Raw genomic sequence first — 13,025 nt, 5'->3', positions numbered from 1 at the left:
CCTGCCAGCCTCCACACTAAACTGACAGTCTTATTTGCATAAGTAGAGAAGCAGGAAGTGCAAGGAGGCAGATGGGTGAATATTAATTAATGTTTATAAGGCTGGGGAAAAAAAGTAATCTGAAATTTCTAAATCCTACTTCCCAAACAACCTTGTCTTATTTACATTATCATGTAATGCTAGCAGACAGAATGTACTAAATGCATAAGGAGCTACAAGCTTAACGTTAAGTATTTCTTGAAAGATAAGCACAGAGAAATGCACAGCTAAGACTATTCCAATTCAGCTCTCCAGATACTGACAGAGGGCAAAAGTAATTTCTTACATGGTAGAAACATCTTACAAACAGAAAACTATGTTATTTAATCTTGCTATTAGGTGGAGATCCCAACCAAAACTCACCAAAAAATTGAACTGTAATGCTATTACTGAAAATCAGATTTGATTCCTGATTAGATACCACAAGTGTAGCTACAAATAGTAAAGGCTAGGATGTCAATGTAAAGTCTTATATTGTCCATGGTTTCCAAAATGCAAACTACATATTGTATACTATCTTTATGGCAAACAATTACCATTACTGTGAAGCTCTTTCTCACTGCCAGATTAAGCACGCCACAGCAGCTGTGATGCTGAATGTACTCCATGCATTATCTCAGAGCACAGCTGCTTCAAGATCAGGTAGAACCAAACATTGCACCTACTTTAGTTCTGAAAACTGAAGTATGTCCCCACTGAACGTGGCTAGCATGTTATTGAATGTATACTGCTAAGAATGTGGCTGTGTTTTCTCTACCAAATCAGTACATGTATGACTACATTAATTACGTTCATATACAGCATCAACTGTGCTAGTATATGCACTAGATGTTGGCACACTGATGTTTTGCTGATATTACTGCATTCTGGTACAACTTTTTTGTAACCCTTCATTAAATACCTACTTATCATACTTCAGTATGAAAAGGACAGCTTTTCCTGATTTGAGGATGATGGCAGTATAAGAAGTCAGATGAAAGAACAGCCTTGAAATGAGAATAGATTTTTCACTATTTTCAGGCTTCATTTCCTTTTCAGGTAGGAAGATTAGGATCTAAAACTGTATAACTGGAAAAAAAAAAGTTATGTCACTGATATGCAATAGGATGCTATTTTATTCACATCCAGTAGCAACTCAATGGACCTGTTCACATGTAGATGAGTAAAATTCTATTAATTTTGCTGTGAATTCATTCACAGTGTGAGTGGTAATGACACTGAAAAGTTGAGAAAAATATATTAACAGCTGTAGATACATTTGCAGGTCATTTTTCAATTATAGCTTTTAGTATATGAACAAAAATGCCTTCTGTTAATTAGCATACACTTTACACTCATGTAGCATCTTTCTTCTAGAGAGATCCCAAAGTATCATATACAAGTCAGTTCATAAACAGAAGAAAGGCAACCACAACTGGGACAAAACACACAGGATCATTAAGGAGCCACACCACTTCCACTGAGCCGATCTGGCACTGCTTTTAATAAAAGTAAATAATAAAGGTAGGACCAAGCCAAAAAAAAAAAAAAAAAAAGAGAAAAAAAGAGAAAAAAAGGAGAAGAGAAGGACAAGGACAAGGACAAGAAGGAGGAGAGCCACAATTTTTTAGTTAGGTAGATCATTAGCCTCAGGGAAATTGATAGAATTTTTCTGAAGTCGCAGTAACCATTTAAAAATTGGAATTCTATCTGTATTTCATGATTACTGTTCTTGACAAAAAATTGCTGGGCAAAAGTTTTTAGAAATACCTTCTTATTTAACATTCTTCCTCTCCTTTTCACTATAACCATCACTTTTTCATTACAGTAAAATTGTAACCTCCCTCTGAAAAGAATAGGGAATTGTTTTATCTTGCATGAATGTATACAGAAATAAAAATATCTCTCTGTGTGTGCATGTATTCTTGCCTGGTCTATGCACATAACCTTTAGGCTTATACTCCAATTCGACTAGTAAAAAAATAAAACAGGAAAAAATAATTTAGACATTAATTCTGCTATTGAAGCACAATAGATTTCCTGAAATCACAGTCTTTATTGACGTGGAAAACTATTAAGCTTCATCCACTGTTTTAGTCAAGGAGCAGATGAGGTCCTAGATGGCTGCACAACTTCCCATTCTAGTGCAACAGCATCTCTCTCCCAAAAATCTAGGAGAACATGGAGAGCTGACTACCCAAACCTGTGCACCCAGGAAACATGGTCTCTGAGAAATCACACAAAAAGTTTCGGCTGTGATTTCTTGAAAGTTCTTTGACCTGGAAATTATTTCATGAAACAGTTTCAATTTCAGTCTACGGAAGTTCCCAGCCACAAAATTATTATAGAAGTCTAAATGATGAACCAACAAATGCCACTAGTTTAAACACCCAGCTTTTCCTGAGTTCTAGGCCCATGGATGCTGGTTTACAGTATAAAATTTCAGATAGAAATTATAATTTAAGGAAAGAGGAATAGATTTTGTAAACATTTTCTAACACTAACTATCTTTAACCTTTAAAACACATAGGACTTTTACTCACCCAGATAAAATACTAACTACTTATGCACTATTTCTTGCCTTAGATTCCCTACTGCCCTTTAGCTGTCTACAGTATTGTGGTAGCCATCCTTACTTCATTCACACATTTTCAGACCAAGAAGTCTCCTCTAACCTTTGTAGTCTTCGTTTTTAGCTGTATTTAATCCTACTCTCAACACACCTTTCCTCGCTTTTGTTTCTTCATTTTTTTCTCTTGGCTAGCTCAGCAAACCTTCTCTGTTGGACTTTTAGATTCCTACATTAACAACTCCATCTCTCCATTTTTTGTAAGACTCTCTTTACCCCTTAAAACAGTAATTCTCTGCACTTAGGCTAGATAAAAATAGTTGGCATACAGCCGTGCCATTCTTCCATTTAGGCAACAGACCTTTGGGTATCAACACTCTTCAACAGTCCTCCAATCTCCAGACTATGTAGCTTGTTTTCTGACTTCTGAATATAAGACAAGGGGCAAGAATATGAGAAAATAATAACAGTGGATTGAACATACAGTCTCAGAATTCACAAACTGTTCACAGATTGATTCCCAAGTCATGACATATATCTAAATCTCCATATAGAGAAAGGATGATGCAGAACAAAAATATTATTATATTTTTTGTACTTTTGCTTTATATACAGGAAAAAAGAAGCAGAGACAATTAATTTCAGACTTTTGAAAGCTGTTGTACTTACTATAAAGGTTATATGGCAGGGGTCATTTATACTTTATTAAATTTCAAGCTCCTCAGAAGATAATAGCTGAGTTATATACCCTCCCCAGATGAGCTAATTGGTGTTATAATGGAATCAAATATCACTCACTCCAGGAGCACTAGCAGAGTCAGGTTTCTGTGTGAATTGTTTCTTATAATAATATAGAGAAGATGATAGAGATTTTACAGAGTGAGCACAAAAACTAGAGAGAAGAGTGGAGGTGGTAAAGCGAAAAAGTTAGAGATAGGAATAAATTCCAAATTGCCATTCATTCACTGGAGTACAAATGCAGCTGACCTACTATCAGTAAGATTATCAGGTGTTTATTTGTCTCATATGTAATAAATCACACATAAAAGAAGGTTTTGCACATGCCTCAGAAGGCACTGCAGCTGAATTGATCCCCTAGCAGCTGTAGCACCTGTGAGTACAAATCACAGGATGCCCAGTGAGGCTGGGATTTGAAATTCAGCTGGAACTGTTCAGAAAAGAACAGTCTAGTCTGCTCTGAGCTGTATTAATGTGCATGTGTAGCATGAGGTAAGAGGAGGGAGGGGGAACAAAAAAGGATTAAGAATGAAAATAAAATCAAGACAGAGTGTTACAGAGTTTAACCCCAAAATGCTGCAATGGGGGGGGTTAATCCAAACCACACAGAGAGGAGCTGCTTCTCCCTCTGTATTTCCTGATAATAAACTTAGAAGAGGACTTTGTTTAACTGTAGTGTTATACTCTTCATTACAATTGAATCTGGGATGCTTATTTTAAGCCTTCTTTCAGATTGCTCGCTATATGATTAACAGAGAAGCTGGAAAATGTGAGCGCATCATTTGATGAGATAGCTGGGAATGACAACTCCTGGATCATGTTTCACCATTTATCACAAGTGCTGGACAATCATATATGTAAATTTATAAAAGAGGACACAACACGTAATTTGAGAGTATCCAGAATTATCCTATAGCCATGTATAGTTTAAGGATTATGTCTGATATCTCTCAGATACATTTGTTAGACAAACAGAGGTAAAGTAAAAAAATAAGACAGCATACATTGCTAGCAGGCTGTTGAAGCCAACTTTATTATTAACAGCTAGAAAATATTAGAAAATCCTGAGCTGAAAGCTGCAACAAGAAAACAAATAGTTATTTTCTATCAAATTCCCCAAGAGATGCTGAGCCTGCAGATTCCAGTATTGGTATAACTTGAGGGTGGCTTTTGAACAGATTGCACCATTTGCTTTCTCATTACAGAGGCAATCTAAAGAACCACTGTCATCTAGAAAGAGCAGGAAATTTTGAGCCTTTAAGCATTCAACTTTGTTCCAGCCCAGAGGTGAAAGCATATTTGAAGGTAAAATAATAAATGTTGTACACAGCCCTTAGGTACCTTCAAGGAATAAAAGTTTCTATATGAAAGTAAGGGATTATTTTGCTTGTCTGAAATGAGCTAAGGAAGATAATGACTGGTCCCATTTAGAAAATAAGCTGCGAACAATTCAGAGAGGCTTTGGATCATGTGAGTTCTAATGCTTCTGCTATTACATCCTTTTATGATTGAAGCACTACTTTTTGATGAAGCATTTTCTTCTAAATGACACCATTGAAGACATTAATGAAGCAGGAGACCTAATGAGTTAAATTAACATTTTTAACTTTCAAAAGTTACCCTGATTAATATTAATTAGGACACAGAAAGTATAATAGCTAACACTAAAGTATCTAGAATAACACGATATTTAGTGGTTGTTTATTTGATTGACTGTGAGGCAAAGAAACATTGGGAAAATATCTCTTTGTTTATTCCCAGTTAATATGCATTATGCCAAATTTTAGTTGCTTCTCTATTCCAAATATCAGCTGCCTCAGCCTGCTGTATAGCTAAAGGTGACCTATTAACATTAAAATTGTCTCTGCCCTCAGAGAACACAAAAAACAATGAAAAAACCCACAGCAAAAAGAAAAAAAAAAAGAGGGGAAAAAAAAGAAAATACTAAAGAAATATGTGACTACTCCAAATTACAAAATTATTTGTAGAGGACAGATCTAAATCTGATCTTCACACAGATATGCACAACTGGTGATCTTCTGAAAACTAAGGTAAATTGGGGAATTATTACGAAACACTTGTGAAACAAAAGGAGGTAAAAACATTATCAGAGACTTTGTCACTGGATTTTTCCTTTGACAATGCCATCTCCACAGTAACTCCCTTGTCAAGCCTTAATGTGGTAGGGTATGTTCTACACTAATATTCATGGCAACTACTGCAGACTAAGACTTTCTCTCCAGAACCTCATATTTTGTTCAGCAGCTCTTGTACTGGCCCTGAAAACCCAGCTGATGACAGCCTCATGTGTGCAGAACACCACAAGAGGATTTTGATAGGATTCTATTGGAGTTTCTTTCCCTTCTCTTCTTCTCTTTGCATGACCATCTGCCACTGATCACTAAAAAGTCAAATTACTTTGGTCTTCTCCAGAAGGACACTTTCATTGATTACATACTTAAATTAGGTTCCCTTCACTCAATTCACTGTCATCACATTAGCATCACACTGCTTATTTGGGGAAAAGGTGCTTTTCCAAATGTCTTTTAAGGAGGAACCCATAGGGTTACATATAGTTTCTGTTCATTACTGTGCAACCGCTCTGCTGAAAAATAGGAGACCTTATAAAGAAGATTTTGAAATTTTGCTTAGAGAAGAATAAAAATGGTGTCTCGTGGTATCTATGAGAGGAGAGACACACATGAATGCAAAAAAATAATGCTTGAGATGAAGTTTTAAAAGGCTTTTGTATACTTCTGTAAACTCATCTATCTCAACTATGTAAGGAACCAAACAGCTGATGTGAGGAAACACCTATCTGTACTTAACTGAAAAACAGTTGTGGAATTTTCTTTATGATTATTTTTGACTCACTCAAACTATTAATTGGGAGGGTTGGTCCTGAGCAAGCTCTTATTTATCTAAAATTGTTGTAACAAAAGGGTTTTTAAATTTCTTCTCACAACAAAAAAAAAAAAAAAAAGCTATTAATTATAAAAATAAAACCAGGATTATTTTTTTTATTGAAGTAAATAGTTAAAAAAATGTTTCAGAAACCCTATTCTGAATTTAATTTGGATTTACAGGTTAGAAAAAATTTAAGAAATTTTATTTTTTGTCTCAATTTAAAATAAGGTACTATGTTAAAATTTTGAAAATTGTTATAAAATGGAAGAAAAGCATTCATTAAATGCATCGTTTGCCTTGCATTCTTATAAGCACCTGATTAAATTCCTACACAGATCTTAATTATAATTTTCATTCTCTTAATGACCACTTGCTTATTTAATGCATTAAATAGAATTTTATCTCCTTTTGTACCACTTGTTTTATGTGTCCTGTGTTGCACCTCATCCAAAATACCTCTAAAGACTGATAACACATATGAATTTTTAAAGAGTTGACTGAAGTTAATGTCCTCACATTCTAAACCTAACCCAAATAATTGCCACTTCAAAGCCATGAATGAAAATATTCACCAATAATAAATAACTGAAATCATATTTATTTGTCCAATTACTGTAACACCAAATCTTTAATAGTAGATACTACAAAAATGCAAAACCTAGAAAATCATAATGCCTGCTGCATAGCATTAGCAATTTAAGACCACAGTAACACAGAAAGGGAGGACACATTCATATACACACATTTGCATATACAATTTCTACACTTGTATGTATACACACATACATGCTATGTTCTAAATACATTGGATAGATCTGTTGCCATCATTATAAAACTTCCGTATCTCAGGAAAATTTAAATAATCTGATATTCAAACTTAGAGATTATAGTGAGCCAACTGATCACTATTTTAATACACAGAAATCTACCTTATCTTTGTTATATTTCAAAATGTTCTCCCATTATGCTTTGAAGATAAAAAATAAAGAGGGAATATATTATGTGATTGCGTCTAACTTTTGAGGAGGATCCAATGGAGATGTCAAACTAAAACCCAAAAATTATTTTACCTACAAAAATTTCTAGACCAATTCTATATACTGAATGTCAGTCATATGAAATAGGGAAATTCTAGAAAATATCAATATATTTGATTTGTTGCATGATTAGAGGATTGTCTTTTTTATTTATCTGCTGTCTTCTGAAATTTAGGTTGCACTTGGTGTACATCTGCATATTTTTACTCTACAATCCTAATTACTAGATGTTTTTAGCAGATAGGAGACTTACATTCACTTCCGTGACTGCAATTCTAAGGAAAACCAATAAATACCTTAAGGTTTTCAAGTCTGAGAGATTTCACAAGATACAGTGTGACTGCCACAAAGCAAACCACTATCCTGACTAGGCTACATTTTGTGCAGCCTTAAATCCCTGAAGTGGTGAAAAGCAAGCAAGAGCACACACGAGGTCAAAAAAAGTGTAAAGCACACGCTAGCGTCATGCCCCCGCGCTGCCTACACCGGTAGGTGTCACCCCGCGCTGCCACCTACTGGCCCGCCGCGGCCGGCACACTTCAATACCTACGCACCCGCTGCTCTTGACAACCTGTGCAAACCTTCAGTAAACTCCTTTTTCGCATGAAATGGGATGGAAATAAACGCTCTACACATTTTAAGTGAGAAATAAAATTAATAAATTGATGGTAAAATCTAAAAGCACTGCAGCCAAAATGATCACTGTCCATTCAGACTGAAGCCCTCCATTCCCACTATATCTACTCAGCTTGACAAATTGTTTTCCCTTCCTAGGTAACCCACAGATTTAATTTTGGTTGGAACATTCAGTTAGCACTCAGGTCCTTCACTCACCCATCCCTCCCTGATTACAAGATTACCATTTTTAGTTTCAAGACTAACTTCTCATATGAAGCTTGTCTGAGCATACTACTTAAATGTTGTCTACTTAAATTTTGTAGGTCCATTGTCCACTTAAGGCTACTGCAACTCTATCAAAAGCAAGGGCATCTTCTAGTTGGGGTACAGTGCAAGGATCTGATACACACCTTTTACCCCAGGCCGTTCTCACTCCTTACATGACCCTACCAGAGCCTCTTGGAGACACTTCTAAGTCAAACCCATTGCTGCCTCCAGGATTGCAGAAAATAGAAATCACAGTCTAGGGTGGATCCAGACAGCGTACATTGTATTTCTTTTGTAAAATAAAAATAACCTGTTGTTGTTAGTACTAGCACTTCTGAATTGCCAGGCATGGACTTTATCAAGAGCTTTATAATTTCCTACCTGCCTATTATATGGGTCTTTTTCCTTTGAGCAGGAAGAATTCTCAGGGGGAAGGGAAACTCCATTCTGATACACAAATCAGATTGAAAATTATGAACATCTAGACTATACAATTATAGAAGCACAATAGTTTGCACGTACAAGCAGCTGTTACTGTTTGCATATGCAAATTGTGAATAAGAGCCCCACAAGCACCATTTTTATCTGCTCTGTCTACTGGGATGAGTGGGTCCTGGGAACACATGTGAAGAGATACAGATGTTCTGAGACTTCAATAGCTTCTCTGAAGCTTTACATTTTTTTTACCTGTCTTTGTTTATGGTGCTTGAAAGTAAATTTCTCATGTAGCAAAGTTCTTCCTTTCAGGTTGGCCCTTTATACTTGGCTCACACAATTACCATTTTAATTTGTACAAACAAAATGTAGAGAATGTATTGTGTCTTTATCCAATTGCCTTTCTCCCAGTGAAGAATTAATATTGTAGAAACTTCCTTCAGCAGCTTGTAAGTCCACATATACTGAGAAACCAAACCTACACTGGAAAAAGAAGGGCTTTTTTGAGAAAAATATTTCTCGGTGATTTCTGTGAATCTTTGCTAAGGTGGTTTGGCCATTCCTGTAACACACAAAAAGAGACAAAATTCCACAACTATAATGTGCCACAGAAGGAGAACAGAAGAGATCAAAGATGATTGTAATATCATACATATCCTATATAAGAATATATAAGGAATTCCTTAAATACAATTTCCAGATCACCTTGGAAAATTGACTTATACTCCCCCACCCCGTAAAGGGAATGAAGAGAAGCAAAAAAACCCCACCACAGTTTAGAAAAAAGGACAGAACAAAAAAAGACAGCCACACTTACTTGAATAGGGGAGATTAAATTTCCTTCTGATCTTAAATATGGAGAGAAATTTAAACCTAAAAATATGAATAGAATACACTAACGAACCAGTTAGGAGAATTTAATTCCAGTGCAGCTTGCCACCATATTGTCTCCTCTTGGGTTTTAGTTCTAGTCATTTAAAAACTGAATTCTGCAACTGCAGAAGTGAAAGGAGAAAAAAACCTCCCTGGTCTCAGCAAATGACCAGGAAAGCTTTGAAGTTTAAGATTAACACAAATAAAACTGCAAATTAGAGGTTGCCAAGACTTCTTTCAACACCCTTTAGGTATACTGGAACATCAGATATCACTATTTTCATAATTCCTATGCCAGGAATTCTTGGACATATTTCTATAGCCCCTTTCATAGGCCTATTTCAAACTTCACCTTAAAACCATTTAGATCTTTTGATTCCACTCTACCGAGAATTCATTTTAGAACCTCACTTCACATCTTATTGCAGACATCCTTCAAATCTACTCTCAATTTATTTATGACCAGTCAATAATAATTTACATGGTTTTAATCTTACCGTTTAACAGAAGTATTTTCCCCTCCAATATGTTTATAGAAAATTACCTCACCTCATCTCAGTTTCAGCTGGACTACACTACACAGGCCACGTCTTCTCCTGTTCTCTCTACTGCACTATAGCTCTCCCTACTCTGAGCATGTTTCAAATCACATTATTTCTTCTTAGAATAGTATCCAATATGTCACACTACATACTGCTTATTAAACAATGGCACTAATATTCCTCTAAGGCTGCTAATAATACTCACTTAATGCCTTCTAGAACTTCTGTTGTGGTTTAACTCGGCCAGCAGCTAAAACAACCACAGCCGTTCATTCACTTCCCACCGCTCCCCCTGCCCCAAAGTGGGATGGGGGAGAGAATCGAAAAAGAAGAACAAAAACCCCCAAAACTGAACCCATGCATTGAGCTAAAGACAGTTTAATAGGACAGAAAATAGGAACAACAACAATAATAAAAATAAAAAGAATATACAAAACAAGTGATGAACAGCACAATTTCTCACCACTCGAAGCCAATGCTCAGCTAGTTCCTGAGCTGCTCAACCTCCCTGCCAACCCCCAGTTATATGTGGAGCACAATGTAGCCAGGTTGGGTCAGCTGTCCTGGCTGTATCCCCTCCCAGTTTCTTGGGTGCCCCCTGCCTTCTCATTGGCAGGCCGGTATGAGACGCTGAAAAGTCCTTGATTGCTTGGCAACAACTAAAAATATCAGTGTGTTATCAACATTTTTCTCATCTTAAATCCAAACCACAGCACTACACCAGCTGCAGGGAAGAAAATTAACTCTATCTCTGCCAAAACCAGAACAACTTCCGTTGTCTTTTCCCTGCTAACTAATACTGTCATCAGATAGTCATTCTCTGACCAATATGTTCAGATTCCTTCCTTCTCCCACCACCTCCTATGGTAAGTCCCCTAAGTTCCTTGTAGAGGTCCCTTCATGCCAGACTTTACTACTGGATTTCAATCTAAATCAATTATTCAGAACAAGATCACCCCCTGGTTTTCACTGTTGAACAGTACAATAGATCTCTGCCTAATGACAGCTCTCACATTTTTGAATACAGCCTTGTCTAAGCCATAATTTACCTTATTTAAAAAGATACTAAATCTTATTTTTGCCTCCAGTTCTGAATCAGAAAAAATAAGTGGAAGTTTTATGTTACTACTGTTATTTATCTGTCCTTTAATAAAAAAGTCATGACCTCATTCTTATTAGGACTACTTGTGCACCCATATATATGTATTTACGTATACTTATATATATTTAAAACAGGTATTGTTTGTGTTCCACTTGAAGGTGGAACACAATTTCTGTTTAACAATTTCCCATGACACTTAAACAGAGTGCCTCCAAATACTATTTTAAAATTGAAATTACAGGTAAGGAAAACATAACATTAAAATGCATTAGAAATTTAAACAAACAAAAAAAATTAAAACCTCCATTTTATAAACATTATAAAATATTGTTTTCATGTTACTGTGTTTGTAAGCAGTATCTGTTGTTCTTTTAAGTATTTGGGGGAATTTTAGGAAGTCATTAAAATATTCTGTATCATTTACCAAACATTAGATCAGCCACAAATTAGAAATGCCAATAAACATTTTTATAACATTTCCAATAAAAATGAATGCAAACAGTATATATATGGAAAATGCTGAAACAAAAATAAAATACCCAAAGTAACAGTTCCTTTCCAAAGTGTTATTGGGAGTAATGATCTTTTTCAATGAAAAAAATCCTTTCAAAAGCAATCAGCTCTGCAAACTATTTAACAGAAATACATTTAGAATGACTGTGAACTAATCAATCAGTCTGAGTGCACAGAAAAACGACATGCTACATGATTTTGATGCAGATGACATCGCTTCATGAACAAAGTCACTCAATGTGTTTAATCCAGCAGATGAGAATGGGGGACTGGCTGCTCTTCAGTCTGGCAAATGTCCAAACAAGGACTATATTCCTATGACATTTATTGAAGAGTTACTGTTAAGAAGTTCTTCATTCAGAAGTACACATGCATAAGAACCAAATTTCCACAACTGTTTTATGCATCAATTGAAAAACCTATGGTTATTTTGTATCAGACTTCCAATGTGCCCCACATCGTCTCCTTTCGAATCAGGTTCATAATACATAATTTTTTATTACTCTAAAGAGTCTTACCAAAAGGGGTATGATGTTTGAATCAGAGTAGGGTGCTGAATATGTGCCAAGGAAGGCAGCAAAAGAACTACTTTATCATTTCAGCACTTTAGCCTTCTATTATGATTGCATTGGCACCTTTCCTAATGTATAAGTGAGTTTAATTTGCAGCAATGCTATATGGAAGGTGTGCTGTACGAGTATTGAATTTTAATGTAAAACATTCTGGATAATTTTCCCCACAGTATATGGAAATTAGTGAAGTTCATGCACTTGGCTGCCTCTAAATCTGAAAATGCCACAGATCTGCACGAAAAGTTGAGCAATTCTGAAAATGAATGATTGACCTGTAGACATAAGGAATTCCTATTGAGTTAGTGACTTCAGTTATAGGAGGTGTTTGAATCTGCAGCAAACATGCAGTTTTTCTTTTCAAAGTCACCTAACACCCAATGCTCAAGAGACGAAATACAACACAAAATGCAAGGTTCTTCCAACTTCCCTTATCTAATTCCCTGTGTTTCAACATACTAATCACTGGAATATCAAGTCTTATAGGCAATAACTGAACTTTTACTCACCTCTATGAGTCTGTATGACCTGTTTCAGCTTTGCCCTTTCTTTTTATGAAGACTAGGAGGGCCTGCAGGGGTAAGGGAAAATTAGCACTTCAAAAGTTGTAATACAATTACATTAACACTCTTATTTTACAATCTCCAAACTTTTCTTTCTATCGCTCTGGCCCTAAGTCCTGGTTTTCAGTTAGGGTAGAATAAATATTCACAAGAAGCTGGGAGGGGACACAGCCAGGACAGCTGACCCAAACTAGCCAAAGGGGTATTCCATACCATACAATGTCATGCTTAGTACATAAGGGAGGTTGTCCGGGGAGAAGTGGCAGCTTGGGCT

The 13,025-nt window shown here is 35.9% G+C and overlaps 1 protein-coding gene across 5 annotated transcripts in view; it reads right to left on the bottom strand.

Moving 5' to 3' along the window:
- The window catches only part of LRRC4C (leucine rich repeat containing 4C), a 571,899-nt gene that overhangs the window by 224,391 nt on the left and 334,483 nt on the right, over positions 1 to 13,025 (bottom strand). The gene's annotated exons all lie outside the window — the stretch shown is intronic.

Source organism: Balearica regulorum, chromosome 5 (genome assembly GCF_011004875.1).
Source record: "Balearica regulorum gibbericeps isolate bBalReg1 chromosome 5, bBalReg1.pri, whole genome shotgun sequence".
NCBI lineage: Eukaryota > Metazoa > Chordata > Aves > Gruiformes > Gruidae > Balearica > Balearica regulorum.
Note: the sequence above shows the minus strand (reverse complement) of the source record. Positions and strands in the feature narration are given on the sequence as shown.